Below are 25,086 nucleotides of genomic sequence, written 5' to 3' on the forward strand. Positions count from 1 at the left end.
ATTCACAGAAAAGTACAATAAGATGAATCATTTGCATCAGTCAGACATTCATGATTCTAAGGTGTGTACAATGAAGGCACATAATGGAAGCAGCAGACAAGACTCTTCCTTTGATGATGACAACACCCTCCAATCACAAGTAGGGACCCATCATGTCCTGTGCCAGTCTCATCCCAAATGTGTTTAAGAGACATAGTCTTGACTTACCTTGGTTGTATGATGTATCTGTGTGATGGAAGAGAAGCTGACCTTCTGAAAAATGACAGATTTAGAAAGGAATGTGAATGGCAAAAGGGGCAATGAAGTGGAATGTGTCAGAAAGAAAGATCTGGACATGCCAAGAAGTGGGTGAATGTAGAGATGCAGTCATGGGGAGGAGATTCATAAGTGCATTGTGAAACTATTCTGGCTACCCACCTTCTGTGAATACAGTAGGTTTGCACTTCCTGCACCCATCCCCCCAGTTTGGTCAGTTCCCATGCATTCTGGTGAATTGGAATCAGAGAGCTGTGTGACTTCTGGGTTGGAGCACTGAGTGTTGTGAGTGAGACCCTCCAGAACACTCTTCCTCTGCCATGGTGGTTGGACATGTTTGAAGTTTTGGCCACTCTGGCATCCTGGACCCCAAGGTGAGGGACTGTGATGAGCATAGCCCCACCTTGCATACCATGATAAGTGTACAACAGGAGTAAGAAAAAAATGTTGAGATATTGGTCAAAGGGTGAAAAGTTTCAGTTAGACAGGAAGAGCAAAATTTATTTCTTATGGTTTGGAGGCTGGAAAGTCCAAGGTCTAGGGAGCACATCTGGTGAGGGCCTTTTTCTACAGCAATGCAGGGTGTTCCACGGTGAAAATGGGCTGAGTAAGAAAGAGCTGACTTTCTCATTCTCTCTCCTTATAAAACCACCAGAACCATGTCCATTACTCCATGAATGGATCAATCCATTCAGAAGGGAATAGTCCTCACAATCTAATCGACTCTTAAAAGCTCCACCTTTCTAATACCATAATTGGATTTCCTGCCCTCTTAACACTGTTACAGTGGAGATCAAGTTTCCAATACATAAACTTTTGGAGGACACATTTAATGCATAGTATATTGAATATTTCAAAATTGCTGAAGGAGTAGATTTCAATTGTTCTTAGTACAAAAAAATGAAAAGTAGGTGAGATTAGTATGTTAATTAGCTTAATTTAATACACATATCAAGTAGTACCCTATTAATATATACAATTATTATTTGTCAATTAAAATGTTTAAAACAATTTTTTTTAAATAAAATTTTTTAATGTTAAGATAAGCTATTGAGATAATGGGATTGTTCTACAAAATACCAGCCCATCTTGCCTGATATGTAAAGTGATGTTTATTTCCCATTTCTCCCCCTACCATCCTTTTAATACTTTTCTTCCACAGCTTCCTTTCCTTCTACAGCCCTTCCAGTTAGATCTCTAGACTCCCATGGGTTCTGTCTCTTTTCCCCCAAGCCAAAACCCATTGAGACAACATTAATTTATACTAAGGTACTATGAGGCTTAATATATTTTATCTTTCTGTGTGTGTTTTTTCAAAGTATGGGCAAAATTTAAGGCAAGTAAATAAATAATGGATAACGAAGATTCAAGACAGACAAAAACATTGTAGGAATAAAAGCTTGGTGGTGTGAAATTTCTGCACAATCCTTAATTCACTGGCCCTGTCCTAAGAACTAGCAGGCATTAGGAATAAAAACATGGGCTCTCGTGTTAGAACAGGTGCAATCCCTCTTACTATCACTAGTGTTGTGACATTAGCAAAGTCTTAAAATTACCTAAGCCTCAGTTTCCACATCTATAAAATGAGGCAAATATATGCAAGTTATGGTTGGTTTGAAGATTCAGTGGAGATAATGGACAAAAACTTTACTCAGTGTCTAAGCTATAAATAGACCTTTTTCTTACTACTCTCACTATGATTTTCCACATAACATGCTCTTCTGCTCCTTTATACGGTCAGAAACAAGGGATATTATCACTAATATTTTTATTAATTATCACTGTAGAAATTTCCCCTCACTTCCCATTGTTAATTGCCATTTTTACTGAGTTCTCTTAATTCTTTAATTTCTCAGAGCTATTTTATGCTGGTCCAGATTAGGAAAATAAATCTTATTTTAAAAAGTAAAATACCTAGGAATCAATTTAACCAAGGAGGTGAGATATCTCTACAATAAGAACTACAAGCCACTTCTGAAAGACATTAAAGAGGACACAAAAAGATGGAAAGACATTCCATGCTCTTGGATTGGAAGAATTAATACTGTGAAAATGTCCATACTACCCAAAGTGATCTACAGATTCAATGCAATCTCTTTCAAAATATCAATGACATTCTTCACAGAAATAGAAAAAGCAATCTTAACATTCATATGGAGCAACAAAAGACCTTGAATAACCAGAACAGTCCTGAGCAAAAAGAAATAAAGCTGGAGGCATAGCACTGCTTGACTTCAAATTATACTACTAAGGTATAGTAACCAAAACAGTCTATTACTGGCTTAAAAACAGACACTTGGGCCAGTGGAACAGAGTAGAGAACCAAGAGATCAACCCACATACTTACAGCCAACTGATATTTGACAAAGACAACAAGAAGATACATTGGGGAAAAGACAGCTTCTTCAATAAATGGTGCTGGGAAAATTGGACATCCATATGCAGAAGAATAAAACTAGACCTATACCTTTCATCATATAACAAAATCAATTATTAAAGACTTAAGGACCTGAAACTGTAAAACTACTAAGGGAAAATATAGGGGAAAAACTTCAGGAACTAGGACTATGCACAGACTTTATGAACAAGAGCCCCAAAGCACAAGTAACAAAATTAAAAATAAATAAATGGAATTATATCAAATTAAAAAGCTTCTGCACAGCAAAGGAAACAATCAACAGAGTGAAACAACCTACAGAGTAAGATAAAATATTTGCAAACTATACATCTGACAAGGGATTCATATCCAGAATATACAAGGAGCTCAAGCAATTACTTAGTAAAAAACCAAATAACCCAATTGAAAAATGGTCAAAGGAGCTGAATAGACACTTTTCAAATGGCCAACAGGCACTTTAAAAAGTGCTTAACTTCACTTATCATCAGGGAAATGTAAATCAAAACCACACTGAGATATCACCTCACCCCACTTAGACTGGCTATAGTCAAAAAGATGGAGAATAACAAATGCTGGCAAGAGTGTGGAGAGAAGGGAACACTTTTACACTGTTGGTGGGACTGTAAATTGGTACAACCACTATGGAAAACAGTGCTGAGGTTTCTCAAACAACTACAGATAGATCTTCCATACGATCCAGCAATCCCACTCCTAGGTATACACCCAGAGGAATGGAAATCATCATGTCAAAGGGATACCTGCATTCTCATATTTATTGCAGCTCTATTTATAATAGCCAAGATATGGAACCAACCTAAATGTCCATCAACGGATGACTGGATAAGGAAAATGTTGTATATATACACAATGAAATACTATTCTGCCATAAAAAAGAATGAAATTCTGTCATTCGAAGCAAAATGGATGTGCTTGGAGAAAATTAGGTTGATTGAAATAAGCAAAGCACAGAGGGATAAATATCATATGTCTTCATCAATAAGTGGGAGCTAAGAGAGAAAGAAGGAAGGAAAGAAAGACCACAGTGGGGCGCTGGACTTGCAGAAGGTGAGAGCATACCTAGGGTTGTGGAGTGGGTGGGGTGGGGGAGAAGGACATAGGGAATAATCACAATTTGTGATAATGGGCATGTGGATAGTATTGATGTGGCTATCACATCTTGGGCACAGGTGGTGATGGTTGGTTTTGTACCCCATGAATATGCACAATCAATTACACAAAATAAAATCCATGGTCTATATGTCTTATAGCTACATTTTTATTCTTTTTTCTGTAAAGAGGACTAAAGGTATAGCTCATGTATTCCTTGGCACTTTCCAATGGTCAGGTGGATCACATAGTTTCTGAGTCACAGGGCAGTTCATTCCAGCGTTGCTCAGTTTTATACCATCCACCAGCCAGAGAATGAATTTCCCTAAGAATCAAAAGGGAAGGTTTCAATTTCATTCTAAATATACGTATTGATTTACATCTGTTCAACTTGACAATGGAAGTGAGTCTACATCATGGCAGAATAACCGGCAGAACAGGTCTGATGTGAGTCAGACCTGTCTTGAGGATTAAGATTTTAACCATGGTGGGATATGATGGAGGATTTCAAATTTTTGAGAATAGGTTTATGAGTCAGAAAAATCCAAGTTACTGTTATGTACTGGCTATATGGCCTTGGATAGTTCAGTTCTGTGAGCTGAACTATCGGTTTTCTTGCATACAAAAAAACTGTGGTAATATCTGTCTTGCTAATATTACAGGTTTTTTCCTAGGTATCAAATAATATAATGTATGTGGAATATTATACAAACTAGGTAATTATTGTAATGCTTACTCTCTTGGGGAAGGTCCATGTTATATAAGTAGCAAGTGGATTGGCTGAGTGGAATTAAGAGTCATGGGAATTTTAAGATGAATAATTCCATTTTGGTTGGTTCAAATCAGAACTTCAGTTAATGTTTTAAAAATGCATTTATTTATTTCCATCACTCTCTTTTAGAATAATTCACTGACATAGTTTTATAATTTACATGGAAAACATTTTCCCAATAATTTATATTTTTAGACATAAGAATTGCCCTTAACCAGTAAATCGAGGGTCCATGGAATATTGGAGAGACTTAATGAAAATGTAGTGGGACTGCTGTGGATAACAGGGATTTTTTTTCAAATTGTAATATTACTGAAATTTATTTTCAAGAGCAACAATTTGAATGCAAATAGAGTTTGGAGATTTGGGATTTTTCTGTTGCCCACAGGGATCCCTGAATGAGTATTTGCTCCATCAGATCCTGTAGATCACGGCAACCTCAAACCTACAGGAGCAAACGCTTTCCAGAGCTAAAGCCCGTTGAGGTTCATTATGTGGGGTAAACTTTACAGGTTCAGTTGCCCATGGTACATATTGCAAAAGAGTTGCACACTGGAAAACATATCCCACCCCCAATCCCAAACAGAAAACGCTAAAGACACACAAGACAAAATGATCAAAATGACTTTCATATTATTCACTCTGAGCAAATAGCACCTTTTGTTAAAAAATGTAAGTTTCTGGTCAGCTTAATTTTCTAAGATTGGAGGAATGTACATCCACCTTATTGAGTTAAAAAAATAAATTTTAACTTGAACATACTTGCGATTTTTTGTCAGCTTGTGGTCAGGGTAAGCCATGACTTTTGTGGCTCTGGAAAGACACAAGATGTTCCTTTCCACCCATCTTATACCAAGATTCTAATTCCCACCATTTATTTTCTCTTTATACCGCTCAAGAAACACAACATACATACATACATACATACATACATACATACATACATACATACATACATACATACATATATATATATTTTTTTAATAATTGCAAAAAAGGTGGCAGGATTGTTTCCTGAGGTTTTCATTTGTGTTTGTTTTCCCCAGGATTTGTCCTTTTCCTGTCCCTGCCTAGCCTCTTGTTTAATTTCTTATCCCAGGGCTTGTGCAAGGACAAAGGCAGAAAGTGCTGGAAGACTATGATGCTTTCTGTCTTTTATAAAATGCTGAACTTGGAACTGAGTAAAGAGACCATGGATGGAGGTGGCAGAAGACAGGAACTTTGAGTGCAGCAGGAGAAAAGAGTCTGACAGGAAATCCTTTCTGATTCAACAGGCACACCACCTTGGCAGTAAGCTGCTCCCCGTCAGTGCCCGGCATGCAGCCAGACCTGAGGGTGGGGGTGCTTGATTTGTTTAGGGGGGCTGAGCCCCGCTCTGGAGACAGCTACCGAACCAGCTCCTAGACCCCAGTCTTGCCATGAGAGCCACAGGGAGCCTCTTCGGAGACCACACGACTAGCACAGACTAGACTGGTGCTTCCCAGGTGCAGTTGGAGAGACCCAGTGCTGACAAGACTACATGTCTCACCTTCTCCCCTCAGGGTTCTATGTATTGGGCATTAGGAGAATGAAAGTTTGGATATTTCTTCCATATCTTATTTTTTCCTGATAGAAAATGTATATGTATATTACAGAGGTTATAAAATACACTACTAAAATTTGAAAAATTTTGAAAATTAGTGAATGATTAAAGTCACTCATAACTCCACTGCTTAGACATAGTGATTGTTCCTGTTAAAGTGTACTTCTTCCTAGTCTATTTCTCTATGTGTGATTATATGAATATGCATGTCTATATTTCTTCATAAACGTGACCATAATTGGCATACAATTTTGAAGCCTTTTCGGACATAATATTATAATGAGAACATTTTTCATTCATTAAAACATAGGTACTACTCACAGGTAAATGATCTTTCATGACACGACTTCCACGACACGACTTTCACCTATTTTCTGTCACATTTTCTTTGGCTATTACTACAAGTGCATGAGATATCCCATCCAAACCCTAAGCCGCGTCCACTCTGTGGGATGGGCCAGACAAACCCCATTCCATGAAGGACTGAGCACGTCCCTTCATTTCAGAGCCACAGCTGTCGAAGAGGAAGAACGAAGGTTCTGCCGCAGGTAGGAGTCTACTGCTTGGCGGTTCCTCTCCATCTACCACCTTGGGTGTTAGGCAGAAAGAAGACAGTGGTAGAACCCTCAAGGAGACACTGTCACCTGTAGCTCTGTAAGACTTGGATGGAAGGTATTATCCAAAATAGAAGGGTCCTTTCTCCTGCCTCTCTCCAGGACCCTTCCCAGCTGCGCCCCGTGAGGGCTATGGTACAGTGGTTACTGACAGCGGTTATGGCAGCAGTGGACACCGCACCACACAGCGGGTGTGGCCCCCTCCCCCAGCAGCCATGCCCAGCTGAAGCAGAACATCCTCTCAAAGTGGCGATGATGCTTGGAGGAACCTCAGGGGCCAAGGGGTGGTGCTGGATAACTCTGGATTCCTGGAAAATACCTTGAGAAATGACCAAGAGAAGAGCAATTATGGATACCTACAAATCACTGACTGGTGTGCACAATCCAGTGGGAGATGCTCCCCAGGGACTCCCCCAAATAATGGGATTTCTGGATTCTGTCTTAGCAGATGAGGACATGGGTCAACAGTGCATAAGGTAAATAGATAGCTCTGAAATAAACATCTTTGCATAGACGTGCTTTTATGTAGATTCTTAGAAGTAAAATGATTGGGCCCAGGATTGTGAACATATTTAAGGCTCTTGCTTCATCTTACTGCTTTGCAGAAAAGGACCAGTTTACCTTTTTCCAGGTTTGAGAGATTTTAATGTCTCTACACCCTTGCCAGCATTGACAGCTAGACGGAAAGAAAAAAACAAGGAGGAGCTTCTAAGTATGAAGCGATCAGGTGGGAGAATGAGGAGGACAAGGCTGAGCTGCATCTCGGAGTGGAGGGTGATGGCAGAACCAGGGCACAGCAGATCCTGGAGACAGGCCTGCACTAGTTCACGAGAAAGCACCTGCCACTCTGGGGCTGGATACGGTGGTGGCTAAGGGCACTTGAGAGAGAAAGAGGAAAAAGCTAATCTGTCATGAGAGGTAGGTATTCATATCATTACTTGCACTGGAATATAAACTTTTAATTCATCATAAAGTATCTAAGATCACACACACATTGCAATCAAAATATGTTGTACACATGGAGTTAAGTTTGCAGAGCTCACCATCAAATCAGAGCTGATCTGACTTTACTAAATGAGGCTACCGTAACGAGTTTCTGCAAACTGAGTGAGTTAAAACAACAGAAATGTATTCCCTCGCAGTCTGGAGGCTGGAAGTCTAACATCCGTTTCGGCAGGACTGTGGACCCTCTAAAGACTCTGGGGGATACTGCTCATTCTTACTAACTTCTGGTGGCTCCCAGCAATCTGTGCCATTCCTTAGCTTGTGGCTTCATCACTCTGAGCTCTGTTTCTGTCATCACGTGGTGTCTTCCATCTGTGTCTGTGTGTCTTCCTCTTCTCATGGGGCCCACCCTTATCCAATGTCACCTCCTCTTAACTTGGTTTTGTTGGCAAAGACCCTACTTACAAAAGGTGACATACATAGGTATGTGGGGTTAGTGTTTTAACATATGTTTTCTGGAAACACAATTCTTCCTGCTATTATAAGCTTATTATTATTTTTTTCTTTTGTAGAATAACCTCACATTTGTTTATTTTGGTGTAAAACCTTTGTAGGTAGAATCTTCTCTTTAAAAATTATCTTCACATTTTGTTTAGGAGCTCATGTTGCTTATGCATAAGTGTCATCATATGAGGCCTCATAATCAATGATTTGATTTTTTTTTTTGGTCAAAAATAGTATTTTTGTGTATTCTCTTTCCATCTCTCTTTATAGAGACTCTCACAAGGAATAAAGGGTGTCTGTATATCTTGCTCTAAACCACTCTCCACAGAATGCCTCGTGCACCTGGGCTCTTCCTATAAAATTTTAACACAATGATGATAAAAACTAGTTCCTACAAGGCATCCTCATCCTATTGATTTGGCACCATGAGTTTCTGTTGATTGAGGCTTCCTTTGGCTTTCTGTAGTTTTCCGTGTTGGTTATTACTTTCTTCTCCAAATTTGGCCATGGGTCACACCCAAATTTATACCGTGCAATGGGCGCTTTCTCCCATTCACACAGATGACCATTATTTTCACTGGCAGTTCTATCATGCCCCTTACTTGGGTAAAGGGCTGGGAGATAAGTTCAAACTGGACTCCCAACTCCAAATCCTGGGCCAGCCTCTGTAGCGACCCGTGGCTGGACTGCAGGATGCAGGCCTTGCCCTGCCTCCAGTCTCCTTACCACCACTGCGTCCCCCTTTGTCCATCTGGACAGTCTCCTGGGCAGAACACAGTCTGACAAATTGCTTTTCACTGGCAATGGAGAGAGATGATCCTCCATCATTTCCTCTTTCTCAATACGTAGTATTTTCACTGTTTACTGCATGCATTTTTCACTTGATTCTGATAAAGCGCGTTTGACTTTCACTGCCACTCCGGCAGGGATCTGTTTTTGGATTTGGGAGTGGCTTTCTCATGCTTCTGCCTTCCATGCTCTCCTCCCTGTATGATTTCACTTGCAAATGTCCACTGATGTGCTGGCTGCAGTGCAGCCCTGAAAAAGCGTGGGCTGGTGTGCTGTGCTGATCCTCAGACGATTTAACAGCTTGCTCATAGGTCTATTTGGCTTGCATGGAAAATGAGAACAGCTTTCATCTGCTACCAGCATCGAGCAGAGAAGCACTCCCTGGGGTGAGGAGTTAGGAGCATCACAGCAGGCTCTGATGAGGGCGATCTGCTGCAGTGTTGATACCGGCTGTGGCGCTGGGGAGCACCGAGGGTGCTGGCTTGCTTTAGAGAGAGCACACTATATTCAAGGGGGGAGTTATCTTTCTGCTGAGCTGTCCCAGAGCTGAGGAGCTGTGTATTGGAAAAATACAGGCAGGGATTTTTTTTTTTTTCCTGGGTGCCCACATCCCTGTAGATAATTGAAATGAGATTTAAAAATGGACACCTAATGCAATTTGGTCAGATGAACATTTAAGATTTTCGTAATTAGTAGTTAGGGGCTTGATGAAGTGTGGGAGGTAGGAGGGAGGAAAGTCTATTTTAGGAGTTTAGAGTGATAAGGCCTTTGCATGTTTTTATCAGTTCATGTAGAATTTGACATGTGGTAAACAGGAAAAGGTAGTATTTAAAAACCCCATAAATATACGGGTTGAAAAAAAAAATACCAAAGTAGAGAACAGAATGCCTGCCAGCACCACTCCCCCCGGTTTCAATAGTAGGGTAGCGCAGAAGGGCTACGTATCACTGTGAGAGCCAGATCCAGTGGTACAGAAAGTCAGCCACGTAGGGATCCTGCACGGCTCGTAATTAATTTGCGTCAGTTGTGTCAAGTTATCCAGGCTCCATTTCCATCGCCTACTGGTCTCTATATTTAGAATCATGAACTTCAATAATATGTGACCCACTCTGAGAAGCCAAATTTCAGGTTGACTTGATTTGGCACATTTCTTTGTTTTATGGCTTTCTGTCAAACCTCCCAAATTAATGCAATGTTTGTTGACTGTTTTGTTTCTTAATGCAATGAAGCTGTCTTGAAGTTACAGTTGGATAGAGCTTTTTAAAAATTTGCATTGACATCATAATCATATCGTAATAAGACTATAATGGAGTCTCATAGTTTTGCATGGACGTGTCTATTGTCAAGGTATGGTATTAGAGTCTTTTATGTGATTTTTATTGTAATTTTTTACTGAAATGTTTTTTCGAAGTGTCAAGGCGAACGCAGTCATCATAAACAAACCACATTTGCCTCTCGCAGTCAAAAAAGAAAAATCCTACTTGGATATTTGGTTAGCCTCGCTCTGAGGCTTATCATGAGGCGGAAAGAGATATCTGATGAGAAAGTGCTTTGAAAAGTTAAAAAGTATTAAGAAAATATTAAACCCAGAACAAAGTATTTTTGGTAAATGAGTAATAATGGCAGTGTAAAATAGTTCATTTTGACTGGAACTAATTCAGTATTACAGGAAATTCTAACTATATATCTTCCAAGTAAAAGTTTCCATCTTTCTTCAAGACAGGAAATTGTACCACAATGAAATATGGGGAAAAAAAGATTTTATTTTTAGTGTTAACCAAATCATGTTAAAGGACTATACTGACCTTCAACAATATCTTTTTACCTGTGTGCATGTGAAAATAGTTCTTTTGGATAGGGGGGAGGAGCAAACACATATCTTTACCTTCCTGTATCTTTACCTCATGTGATTACAGCCAGCTTTTACTAGTGACATCTTTCTTTTCCTAACTTGGAAGGAATTAATCACATTTTCTTCGGTTCAAAGGGAAAAGAGTCTTCTTGTAAAGTCTTTGGAGGAGTGTGTCTAGTGTTTGGTACCAAAGAATGAACTGGCAGTTGTATCTGCTGCAATCCCTTTGCATGACACCTATTGACAAATGGCTGGTAATGCCTCTACCAGTGTGGACCTCTGCCTTGGACCCCAGGAGCATGGTGGGAGCATTCTGGACAGTCCCATAAGGTTGCATCCTGTGTTCGTGCCTCAAGCATGCTCCAGCTGTGGCCACTTTTCCAATGAGCCATGTCTCAGGCAAAACTGTGGAGACAGAACACATGGCTCTCCCTTTCTAATTTCTAAATGTTTTATATTATTATAATTATGTAAGCCATGTACTTTATGTTCAATCGCCACCAACAACTTGTAAGAACTGGTCATTGGTTTTCTTAAGATAAACTCATGATTTGGATCCTGAGTGATGAAAAGGAATCCTTAATAATTCTATAGACCATGTAAACAGTGGAAGAAAGGAAAGAGAGAAAATGCTGCTGGTGCTGTAGAAGCAAGAGACAACCGTAGACGAACGGCTCCTGAAACTGATAGGATGTCACTGTGGGAACAGTAGAAAGTGATTAGAACTGGAGAGGAGGCAGAAACTTTTGCGCGGTAGGCAGAAGCAGAAATAGGCTGCAGAGAGTAAGCTGTGCAGAGGTTGCAGAACAAGGTTTGTCTTTGGGGCTGAACCAAGCTAGCTCTTCGTGGCTTTCCTAGAGTAATTTGAACTCTAGTATGGTTATCAGCAGGAAAAAAGTGAGTTATTCACTCAAAACAACTGGCTGCAGAGGGAAAAGTGGGTGAAGTTGTAACCATAATAAAGAAACTCAATCTTTGAATGATTTGCTAGGCTAAATACAGAAATATATATTTAAATGGAAAGAGGTTGATTTAATTTAAGATGGACAACACGTTTTTACCTAAAAATTAGACGAATTGATTAGCATTAAAATTCTAAAGTTGACTTAAAATCTCAGGTTATATCTATGTGATACCTAAGCAACTGGTTAATTCCACATGTTCAAATGGACTTGATATTCCACAATTAGTTTAGCAATTTATTTCTACTTAACTCATTTGTCGGTTGTTTTTAAAAATCACAGCTTTTGCTTTTTAAAATCAATTAATTGGTTCACAGCACTTCTAGCAGTTGTTATCTGCTCCCTCATGAGGAAATATGCATTCCCCCAAATTAACAGCACTCAATTATTCATAATAATCCTTTAAGTTTTAGGGCCAAGCATACACATTGGAACACTCATTAATACAGTAAAAAATATTTATTGAGAGTTTGTTGTATGAGGCACTGAGATAAGCCCTGGATAATTTTAAGGCATCTGTGCTTACACCCTCATTTGTAAAACTAATATACACTTGACAACAATGCCAACCATCTTGTGCTTCTAAACTTAATTCTGAGGCATTGTCAAATAATACCAAACCACTGGAAATAACGGCCTATAATCCCTGATGGCTAATGATATTGAGTCTCTTTTCATGTCATTATTGGCCATTTGTATATTTTATGTGGAGAATTACCTGTTAAGATTCTTTCCCCATTTTTCAATTGAGCTGTCTTTTTATTGTTGAGTTACAAGTGTTCTTTATACTTTCTAGATACTCGGCCTTTATTGGATATAAGATTTGCAATCTTATCTCCCATTCTATTGGTTGTCTTTTCACTGTTTTGGTGTGTTCTTTAAAGTACAAAAGGTTTAAATTTTGATGGAGTGCAATTTACCTATTTTTTTCTTAAGTTTCTTGTGTTTTTGGTGGTCATGAAGATTTATACCTGTTTTCTTCTAAGAGTTGTATAACTTTAACTCTTACAGTTAGATCTTCGATTCATTTCGTGTTAATTATTTTATAAGTTATGAGGCAGGGGTCCTAATTCATTCTTTTACATATGGATATCCAGCTGTCCCAGCAACATTTGCTGGACAGACGATTCTTTCCTTTTTGTATGGTCTTGTGATCATTGTAGAAAATCAATTGACTAGAGATGTATGGGTTATTTCTGGATTCCCAATTTTATTCCATTGATTTAAGCCTTTCTGGTGAACATAGCTATAAACATGTATTTTCTTAAGCAAAATATAACCATGAGCTCCTATTAATACTTCCAATTCAAATTCAGGACTATAGGATTCTCACTCAACCTCATTAGTAGCTGCTGTATCCCTTTTAATCTATGCCGACAGTCTGGTTCTTATCCACACCAATGTAATCACTTACTTGCTTTATCTGACTATACACGTACAAAGGCTTCAGGATGATTCAAATGCTACCACCAATGACACAGTTACTACAGATGTTTTGCAAATATATTTCCACACATAAAGAATTCTAGGCTGACACTTGTACTTTCAGTACTTTGAAGATGCCACTCCACTGTCTTATAGCTTGCATTGTTTTAGGTGAGAAATCTACAGTCCTGTTCATTTTTGTTCTTAGTTATGAATTGCCTTTTCTCTGTCTCATTTTAAAACTTTGTCCCTGGTTTTAAGCAATTTGATTATGATGTGCCTTGAGGTAGTTCTTTTATGTTTTCTGTGCTTGGACCTGTTCAGCTTCTCAGATTTATGGGTTTATAGTTTGCATCAAATTTAGAAAATTTTCATCCAGTATTTTTTCAAATACCTTTTATTCACCTCTCACCTTCTCTTTTGCGAACTTAACATGTATATTAGGCCACTTGAGGTTGTCCAACAGCTTAGTAATGGCCATTTCTTGTTTTAGAATTCTTTTTTCTCTGTGTGTTTCATTTTGGATAGTTTCTATTGCTGTCTTATAGTTTGCTAATCTTTTCTTTTTCATGTCTAGTATTCTTAGTATTCTGTTAACCCCATTCAGTCTTTTTTCTTACATATAGAAGAATTGGTCTTTTTTCTTTCTTTTCTTTCTTTCTTTCTTTTTTTTTTAACATCAGCTAATATATTTCTATCCCCAGAATATTAATTTGGATATTTATATCTTCCATGTCTCAACTTCAGGTATTTAATTTTTCTTGTAACATCCTGAACATATATAAGAAAATTATAATAATAGTTTTAATGTCTTTTTCTACTGACTAACTGAATCATTTCTGGGTCAGTGTTGATTAGTTGATCTTCTCCTGATTATGAGTTGTATTTTTCTTATTCTTTGAGTACCTGGCAATTTTTGATTGGGTGACTTTCATTCTAACTTTTTTGTTTTTGGTTGCTGGGTATTTCTTTATTCTTAAAACTATTCTTGAGCTTTGTTCTGGGATGTGGTTGAGCTATTTGGAAATACTACCATCCTTTTGAATCTTGCTTTTAAGCTTCCATCAGGAAGACTAGAGTGGTATTTAATCTACGGCTAATTTTGCCTTATTACTGAGGCAAAATCCCTTCTGAATATTCTCCCTGATGTCCATGAATTGTGAGATTTCTACTCAGGCTGATGGGAACAGGCTCTATTCTCAGCCCTGTGTAAGCCCCAGCGTCGTTCCTTCTTATTCTATTGATTTTCTCCCCCTCAGTCCTACAGAGTTTTCTCATATGCATGCGTTGATCAACACTTAGCTGAAAACTCAAGGGACAGCCTTGGCCAAACACTTGTGGGCCCTTTCCCACATCTACAGTGTCCTCACTCCACAGCTCTGTCCTCTCTGCTCTTCTCCCTAAAAACTCCAGCTGCCTTAGCTTCTGTGGGAGGCTGAATAATGGCCATGTCCTCCTTCCACCCAAGATGTCCACATCCTAAGCCCCAGAACCTGTGAATATGTTAGCTTGAATGTCAAAAAGGACTTTGTAGATGTGAGTAAGTTAAGGATTTTGAGATGGGGAGATGATCCTGGATTTCCCAGGTGGGCCCAACATCATCCCAAGGGTCTTTATAAGATGGAGGCTGGAGGGCCCAAGACAGAAAAAGACAGTTGGACAATGCTGTGCTGCTGGCTTTGAACATGGAGGAAGGGCCAAGGGCCAAGGAATGCAGGCAGCCTCTAGAAGCTGGAAAAGGCAGAAATCTCCCACAAGGAACACAGCCTTGCTGATTCATTTTGGACTTCTGGATTTCCACAATGTAGATAATACATTTGCTTGGTTTCAAGCCCATAAATGTGTGATGATTTGTCACCATCGTGATAGGCAGCTGATATAGTCTCCGTGAACTTGCTGTTCTGTCTCCTCAGCTCAGGGAGACAGCAGAGTTCTGTCTTTGCTCCTCCTCCTGAGCAGGGGCTGGAGACCCTTCCCAGGCAGCAAACTGGTGGCTGTGGGGGCCACCTCACTGGTTTTCTATCCCTCAGGAGTCAGCATCCTTTGTTCTCTGATGATGCCCAATGTCTTGAGAATCATTGCTCTCTATGTTGTGTCCAGTTTATCAGTTATTTCAGATGAGAGGAAAAATCCAGTCCTATCATGGCCAGAAGCAAAAAGCCACCTTTAATAATTCATTCTGTATGGCTGTGACACCAACTTGATACACAACGAAATTCATTTTATTTTTTAAATGGCTTTCTAATGATTGTGGTGCTTTTTCATTGAATTTAAATTTATGATATTGTAGAATATTTTTAAAAGTTATTTTATTTTCCAGCTTAGCTCTCTTATACAAAAGAAACTTTCTGAATGCAAGGAAGATATTTATTTTTTATAATATGACTAAATTTTACCTACTCCTGTAAAATATCAACACAACAATATGATAAAATCTGAACTAAAGTGCAAAGACTACCCATTTACAAGAGGTTTATCATTATTACAGCTATTTAGAAATATACATTTCTAAAAATTTTGGATGTCCTATGCACAAATATTTCTACATTAATAATGGCAGATTTTACTCTCTTTTGCAAAAATGCCAATCTTGAAAGTGTTTTATTTTGTCCTTCACCACCCCAGTATCATTTCAGTTAATATGTTTTACCATTTTATTCCAGCTTGTCTTTCTATGCTCAATAATGCTTCAACCACTTTGATGGAATTATCCAGTGGATTCAGCTACATGATCCCTTTCCTTAAATGTGTCGGTAAATGAACCAACACACTCATCTCAGTTAAAGTAATTTAGCCATTTGTGTAGGTGGCCACACCCGTCTTGGTTTAGGCATTGAGGACCTGTAAAGGCAATATCAAGGCAGGAGAATACCCGATGCATTCTACATTATGATCTGGGCCTTTATTAAATGTAGTTTAATTGACTAGGATGATGTTAAGCTACATGATTGGGTGAGGGAATAAAGACTGATTCCATAGTGAACACAAACCCTATCTCTATGTGATTGCAAAAGTTGGGTTGTTTTACTCATAAATCCTCATCAGCATTCCTATTCCCCAGCAAGTTTTTTTTTCTTTTATGTTTGGATTGTTTTCTGATAATACATATCTGTTTATCTCTTACCATCTTCTTGCAATTTTAGAGAATGTACATAAACTTCTTTAAGGTGCTATATTTGGGATTGGGTGTAATGGGAATGGAGAGGTAGTGCCCTTTCCAGTACACTAAGAAGATTAAATTTTCCTAAACAGGGTTCCATTCCATTCTATAACTAACTGGCAGAAAGCAGTAGAATGTGTCAATCACCACGTTGATATAACCGAGAATTTGCTTGCCATCCATTTAAAAATATGGGCTCTTCATTTTTGAACTAGGAAGAACTAAAGAAGAAAAAAATGCCTTTGAAAAAAGAATAGAAAAAGGGAATCACAGCCTCTCTGTCTGATGTGGTTTCACAAGAAACCACAGTTTGGGGATACCTCTCACTACAATGAGTTTTATTTATAATCTGATAGAATCCTTGGAAATTAGCTGTTCACACTCCTGTCGTATCATGTGGTTCATACTCTCATCTTGTTTGAAAGTGAAAGTCAGACCTTCATGGCACCACAACGAATCTTTGATCTATGCAGCTGTTAACTGATGCTGAGATGCATGATATTAATTTCTTTCTTGCATGTGTTTTAATGTTCTTGGAAATTTGTTTGACAAATTGTTCTAACTGTAATTTTAAGCCAGTGAGTTTAAGTGTTATGTAAGCTATTGTATCAGTCTACATGCATTTTTCTTTTTTTTGCAAGATCTCACTAAAACATGGCAAATAGTATTTTTAAATGCATATTCAAAAATATACACTTCACCTTTTGTACTCATTTAGAAAAGAAGCCAAAGATGAGTACTCTCATTTTCCTTAAACATATATTTAAAATTACTCATTACCCTCTCTATGCTTTCCTTCCCATAATGCATTTATTGTGTATAATACCTTCTTGTTCCTCCCCATAAACTTAAAAAAATTTGTGACACTTTAGTTTTTTTCCACTGAAAATTTCTGCAAGCTATTTACATAATCTTTTACTTACATTAAATTAGTCATCAAAACCAGAACTTAGTGTAAATTGTACTACCTATCTTTTTAGCATTAAAGAAATCGTTTATTACTATTAAAAATCATGGTCTTTTTGGAATTTATAAATTCTCATTTTTATGTTACAATACTGAGTTTAGAGTTCTGTAAAAATATGAGAAATTGGAGAGTTCAGAGAACAAACATAAATATTATTGATGACCAGGATGTACGTAGAAAACTAAAGAATACAGCGTTATTTAGCATATTTAAGAAGGAGCATTAAAATACCAAAGCAATTCCATTAGCATTCAGGTCACTGTCCCTGACACCTGCTCACCTGTCACGGCATGCACACATGGTGTCAACAGGACCTTCTTGTGCATGTATGTAAATGTACACTGATTGTGTACTCTGATTGAGTCTGCTTTGGGTAGACACTGGTGTTTTTGACAATCTATCTGTCATAATTTTGAGTTTCTTTCTGCTAGTTCCCGCCCCTTCCCCCCTGTGATGTCCTCCTCATGTCCTTTTTGAGGGATTGTTTTAATTACGTATTTACTAACTTCACAGTGGGTTCACAGGCAAAAAAGAGATATCCACCAGCCTCTGGGAAGACAGGGGAACAGGCTGAAACACACAAATGGAAATTCTAAGTTAACGGCAAAGAAGAGTCCCCACCCCAGAACTGTGCTTCCATTCTACTTGGGCATTGCTGTTGGCCACTGTGACGTGATGCCAAATAACCACCAGTGGAGGATAAGAATGAGAAGTTTTCTACACACCCTGGAAGTAAGGGCTGATCTACTTACTTTCAAGTCATTAATTTATTAAATCACCTATTTTGCTCTGTGTTGTTCTGGAAAAGGGAGAATCAGGGCTGCTGAATCATAAGGTGCCTGTGGGCAAATTAGAAAATGGCAGCTCCTCACGTTGGTGAAAATCAGATGAAGGCAGCCTTCCCACCAGATGAGAGCATGGCTGTGCCAGGATGCCTGTGCTGGGGACAGCAGGGCCCCGCCATCCCCTGCCCTCCTCCTCTGTGGGGTGTCCTTCTGCAAAGCACAAGCTTCAAACTGTGTGGGAAGTCGTGGGAGTCGTAGATGGATAACACGTCTCTTTTTCTTGTTGTTCTTAATGAGTTTCTATTTTTATGCCCCCATTTTACCACATTATAAATAGGGGCTAAATCTGTCCACGTCCCCAGTTGGAATGGATTTTGCTGTTATGGTTCTACCCATTATTTCCTTTTTCCTCTTCTCCTTTCACCGCTTCTCTCCTCTGTGAGTTTTCACCAGCAGCTTTAGACTAGGGGCCTGCGGGGGACTGCGTGGAAAGAACTCAGGTGCGGTCATACAGTGTCCAGGGTTCTCCAAAGGGGAGTCATGCCTGTGAGCCACACCTCTGGACCTGCATTTGTGCTCACTTCAAGGGCTCAGAGGCACGATCACACACTGCCATAAAGTAATCCTAGGCCAATCCTGTAAAATTGCATACAGGCCACACTATGAAATCTTCGGTCTTTTCATTGCTGTTGTTGAAGCCAAAGATTGAGTTGGGAAGAGGAGCGTGCATAACCAGCACCTCTTCCTCGTTTTCCTGAAGTTTATGTGAAGGATGTGGTGGAAGTAATACACAAGTGAGAGCAACAGCTCTGTCAAAAATCTGGAGCTGGGAAGCAGATGAGACATTACTGGAGGATTATTTTGTTGACACTTGTTTTTTTGTCCATTGAAAATAGCTTTAGTATGTCTGCTAAAAATACACATTCATGGTTAAAAAGATGCAAACAGTACATTGAAGCAAAAAATAAAAGGGAAATATCACGTATGAGATTCTGCTACCATCAGATGACCCGTGTGGACACCAGCTAAGCACTCTTCCAGACCTCTGTAAACACACACAGATATGCACACATGCATGCATGCACCCACACCCACACGAACACACACACTTACATGGACTGACACTGTACATGCAGAGAACATGGACACACGTAAGTTTCCACGTCAATAAATACCCCCTTGGGTTGCATAATTAACAATATTTACAGGTTTTTTTTTTTTAAGAAGAAGTACTGATCTCTCTATTCCTATAGCACCATTATGCTATTTTAATTGCTAAAGCTTTTCAACCTATTTTAACCACCTCATTTTTTTAAGGCTCTGGATTTGTGAATTCTGAGACCATACACAGCATAATTTTATGTAGATCATCTACTTCATGTGCCACAATCTTCTTAGATCCTTGCAAGTTACATATGGGAAGTAAGCACACTCCAGAAAATGGCCCTGCTGCCCTTCTGGAAATTTACACACCCAATTGTTCTTTCTCTACAGACTTAAGAATTGACAATTGTATTCTCATCCATTTCTAAATTTCCTTATCACCCTTAATATCTGATGAATAAAAATGTTAAACAAACAACAAAAAATCAAACCAAACCAAAACGACAATAGAAACAGAATATGACTGCATCATTACAAGCTTTCATGGACAAAGAGTTTTTTTTTTTTTTTCTTTCTGCAAGAACTATCACTATTTTGATGACATTTTGGGTTCATTAGTTTGAGTGGATTATATTCCAAAAATAAAATGCCAAAGTGATCAATATAGTCGTATTGCAAATAACTTACTGAAGACTAAAAAATTAAATACACACACACACACACAAAAAACTGGGGTGGGGGGGGAGAAGATATAACAACCACAATTACTTGAAGTTGATACGACAAGCAAACAGAAAGAACATTGTTGGGGGGGAGGGAGGAGAGGTTTTGGTAAGGGGCAACAATAATCAACCACAATGTATATCAACAAAATAAAATTTAAAAAAATAAAATAAAAAAAATAAGCATCCTCTGGAATCTTCTTTTCCAGAGACAACCATTGATAATAAAAAAATTTTTAAAAAAAGTTATGTGGACAGTGAGAGAATAACAACCTCAAATGTTTAAGAATTGTAAATGAGCCGCATTGTGTCCTCTTCTGCCCTTTTTACAGAATGTAACATTCCCCACAAAGGGAATCTATTTTAAGAGTAGAATTTATGTATTTTATTCACAGATAAATTTTAGGACAAGGTATTTATTTTAAAATGAAGCTGTGTCTATGTTACTCAATGCTACCTACTCTAATACAGTAGGTAAAATCCCAGCCCAAGGAGAGAGAGATCTCAGTTTGGCATGGAAACCAGACTTGGAAGTTGCCCTTCGCTGTTGACCTTGGGGCCCGAGTGGGCCATGCTCATCTCTGAGACGTACTGAGGGTGTGAGGGGCTGAGCGCTCTCAGGGCTATTGCTCATCCGTCTTCTCCGTCTGACCCTGGTTCTGGGCTGAACACACAAGAAGCATGAGGAAAACTCTCACAGGGCAAGCAAGTCCTGTGGGGGTGAATTAGTGAGGCTTTGGGTAGGATTCACATAGTCCAAAGGGGCACAGCTGGGTGCACATGGGAGTCATCACAGAATAACCTAACGACGTTTTGTCCCCTCAGGATGAATGTTTGGCCCCTTTAGGATTGTCAGACAACCTATGGAAAAATCTTATGCAGAACTCTGTGGGAATCCTGAAGGCATTTTGCAGGAGATAAATTAGGATTGGGGATTCTATTGTCAGTACAAATTCCCACCTCACTGGATGCATCTGTTGCATTCTGCTTTAAAATCACAAAAGAGGAGCAAAATTAAAGGTGAGAGAAGAGGACACATGTGGAGAAAAGTTCTCCCATCGCTCTGCTTTCTACATTGCCTAGTTCCTACAAAATCTGGCTCATGTTCTAATACCCACAAAATGGATCTCTCCCATTTTAAAATTTCTACACCAATTACTACCAGTTCAACAGAGTTTGCCCAAACCTGTTTTCCAACTGTTTTAAGTTTATTTTATCCCCTGACCTGGATTATAAAGTTCAAATACTGTGGCAATGAGTTTTTCTATTTTTTATTGTGCATATACTCAGCATAGCACCAGGCAGACAGAAGGTGCTCAATATAGACTTTTTTTTTTTTTGTCTTTTTGTGACCGGCAGCACCGCGCTCAGCCAGTGAGCGCACCGGCCATCCCTATATAGGATCCGAACCCACGGCGGGAGCACTGCTGCGCTCCCAGCGCCGCACTCTCCCGAGTGCACCACAGGGTCGGCCCTCAATATAGACTCTTTTATTGGAAGATGTATAGAAACTCTAAATGGTTATACTTAAAGGATATTGGAAGTTCCCAATCATCGGAAGGAAAAAAAGCAAAAACAACTGAAAAACCCAACAGGACGGAATCAGATAATTTTGACTACCCAAGACCCAAGACACATTTATTGATCAAGCAAGGACTAATGTTTTGGAAAACTTTGTAGCCAATTAACTCTACCCTTCCTTACTTCTGAGTCCTAAGTAGCTGTTCAGTTGCCGCTCCTCACAGTGTTTCATCCCCACACTGAGAGCTGCTGCCTTTCTCTGGATCCAAAATACAACTGTCTGACCACATAAAGGTTGCAGTTGAGGTGAGATAATTTGTGTTTGGTGTGACTCCTATTAAAATGTTAGATTTCTTCCAGTGCTCAACCATGCCAGTATAGGAACACAGAAAGTAGATGTCTGGATTGATCTACAATGAGGTTTCTGTCTGTCTGTCTGTTTTTCTAGAAGATGCAATTAAAAGACCAAGAAACAGGAGATTGGTGCCTACTAGCAAAACAGTGAGTAAAACGTTAAACTGCTGGGTGTAGGCTACATAGGACAGAAGATGAAAGAACAGTAATTATAGAAGGAGAGGTTTTAGAGACATTAAGAATGGGAAAAGGGTAGTTATAGAATATGGTCTAAAAGGAGAAAAGGTGTGGTCAGAGGGTGAAACATTTGAATTTGGGATTTCAGAGGTGGGGCTGTTCCAGCCAGGACACCATCAGGATGTGGATGGAGGTTTGCAGGGTGCAAAGGAAGTCTTGTGGGGTTATAGAGCGCTAGCAGTGGATGTGCTCTGTGCAGGGATGTGGGCGGTCACAGCGGTGTGCCTGCATGGGCAAAACATGCCCCCTGCCAGGTCCAGATTCAGAGCCTCTTAATGTGGATGCACCAGACAAGGTCCCTGCTGGCCCCTGCCCCTGTCCAACACAAAGCGGTGGAAAAGGGATGAGCTATGCATGAGAAATGCACCCTTGGATAAAGAGGGAGTAGTATTTGTCAGTCAGTAAACCTTTACTGAGCTCCGCTCATTGTCTGAGTTTTTTACTTTTATACTTCGAATTCTTCCGGATGTCTCAGACTATATATAACATTGCTACTAAAACATGCCTTACCCTCTTGTAAAATCTTGCACTTTTTTTCCTTTTTTTTTAGCAATTGTATTTGATGACTGTGAAACAAATAATTCGTCCATATTGACCACGGCATGCCAGCTGACAGTGTGACTAATGCAACTTTCACACATAAATGACTTTTGTGAATAAACCAAGTCCAGCATCATATGCACCAATTTTCACAAATTTGAGACATGTTTCAAAAAAGAGTGATTTGAAGTTATCAGAAGAGCAAATGCCATAAGGGCTTGGTAAATTTTGATCCGGATCTCACAAGTGGAAAATTAGTCCCCGTGGTCTTTTCCCTAGGAATCAGGCCAGTATCCATTTATTTTTATAATGCTAGAAACATACACAAACATTTTTTATAGTCTTTGATGTAAGATTTTATTATTATACAGATGCTACAAATGCAGTTATAAACTGTTATATTTTAGGAGGTAGCCTTATGATTTGGTTTAAATAGTTCATGTTCAGTTCACTCTTGGGCTGATTGGGTGTTGCCTCCTTGCCTGTCACTTACTCTTAGTTGGTAGAACCCTCATTGCTTACGAGAAAACAAAGTCTATTGGGTAAGTGGAAAGGCAGAGCACAGGGTCACAGTGAGAGTCACAGTCCCTATCCTGGCCTGCCTGTCTCTTTTTCTCTTATTTTCCCTTGATCCTCTCACTCCTAGACTCCGTCTGTATCTGTGTGGGGGGAGGGTTTGTATTGAAGCTTGGGGTAAAAATGCCATTACAGGGAAAGAAAAAAATTCTTTGAAAGCAACTCTTGTCCTTATCAAACTTCTTTATTTCGAGTCATCTTGTTTAGTAGTAAGCCTTGGCAAAGTTTAAAGGCTCTCCCTTTGTTGATGTGTTTTAATCCTTCCTGGAAATTGGAAACTCATAAAGGATGAACTGATGTTGTGAAGGACAGAAGACTTCTCTCCTTGTTTGATCTGGTGGGAGAGAGGGCCACAGAGAGTTGACATAAATAATCTACAGTGACCAAGAGTAACAGTGGCTTTGGAATGAGAATAGATCATTTTTTGCTCTGTTGGAATTTCCCCCCACAGTGCATGTTTGGGAAAGGTCTAGATGAGAAAGGCTGGGAAGGAAGTACTGGGTACTGAGTCCCAAGGCTCTAAGTTGATAAAAGAACCTTGACTCTGCACACCAAAAGTTGTTCCCTGGAAGCTGCAACCTGCCCTGTGAGATTCACGTAGAGCTGAGGTTTGCAAACATGGTAATGAAAGTTGTTAAGGAGTGCGGCTCCCCAGCTCCCACCCAGTGGGGAAATAATTGGGCCCAAAGTGCCTGAAGGAGGGGAACAAAGCTTCGGTGGTTTACAGGGAATGCAGGCTTTCTAGGGCACGAAATATAATCTTAATTAAAAGAATTGTGTTGGAAGTTGGCCATGTTACAAAGAGTAGGATGCTTAAAAAGTGATTACTTTTTTACATCACTGTTTACAAATGGCTTGTCTTCAAGGGGAATAAAAATGAGTAATAGACCTTATCTCTCAAATGCAGCAACACATCATGTGCAGATAGTGATCTTTAAAAGGCAATGGTCTGTTTTTCTTTTTCCCTCAAACAAAACTTCCTGTCCTAAAAATGTCTCCTAAAAAGGTTTCTACTTACACTGCTTGGGAACTTCTTTCTGCCCAGTTCCACCCTGGCTCCTGCTTGGTTTCTGGTGGGAGGAGGAAGCAGTGGATTAACAGCCATGACCCAACCTGCATGAGTGGGTGGAATGAACTATTTTTTAAAGTTAAAATTAGTGTTCTCAGCCTTACTCCTCTCTCTGTTCCCCTCACCTTCATTCCTAACTCCAGAGCACTGTGTTCCAAACAACCTTAATGACATTCACATGGATCGTAATGTGTGTGATACACCCATGGCCCTTCAGCCTATGACCTGAACAACTGTACTGTGACTGCCTTGAGAGGGAAATTTAGGAATCTGCCAACTCTGTCCACTGTCCAGAAATAAGACTGTCCTAAATTAAAAAAAAATATTTTAAATGAGATTATTTTAATTATAAAAGACACACATTTACTTATTCTTTAAGTAAATATTTACTAAGTGTTCTACTTTTGTCCAGGGAAGTTTTAAGCTCTGGAGAGAGAGAGGTGAACTCAGCTCTGAAGAGAGAGGTAAACAACACAGTGCAGGGACAAATTGTGTTTCAGCAGAAAACAATTGACTGTCCAGTGGCTATAGAAGTTTAGAGAAGTTGAGAGGAGAATTCTCTGAGTTATAAGATTTTGATCCTGCAGGAATTATTTTACAACTTTGCAAATTGTAGATAGCTCATAGCACTGCAAAATAATTCTTGTCTACAGGCATGCAATTCTGTCAATAGAGGTTCAATTGAATTCTCTCCTCTCACTGTAGAAATCCATTTGCACATGTATTTCCACATTCCATTATGCCATAAAAATTCCTGCTTCTTTTTTACTTCTCTTTTGAACTGGTTATGACACTGACTTGAGTCTCTCATTGATTGAGTTAAATATAATATTTAACACGTGTTCT

Source organism: Cynocephalus volans, chromosome 13 (genome assembly GCF_027409185.1).
Source record: "Cynocephalus volans isolate mCynVol1 chromosome 13, mCynVol1.pri, whole genome shotgun sequence".
Classification (NCBI taxonomy): domain Eukaryota; kingdom Metazoa; phylum Chordata; class Mammalia; order Dermoptera; family Cynocephalidae; genus Cynocephalus; species Cynocephalus volans.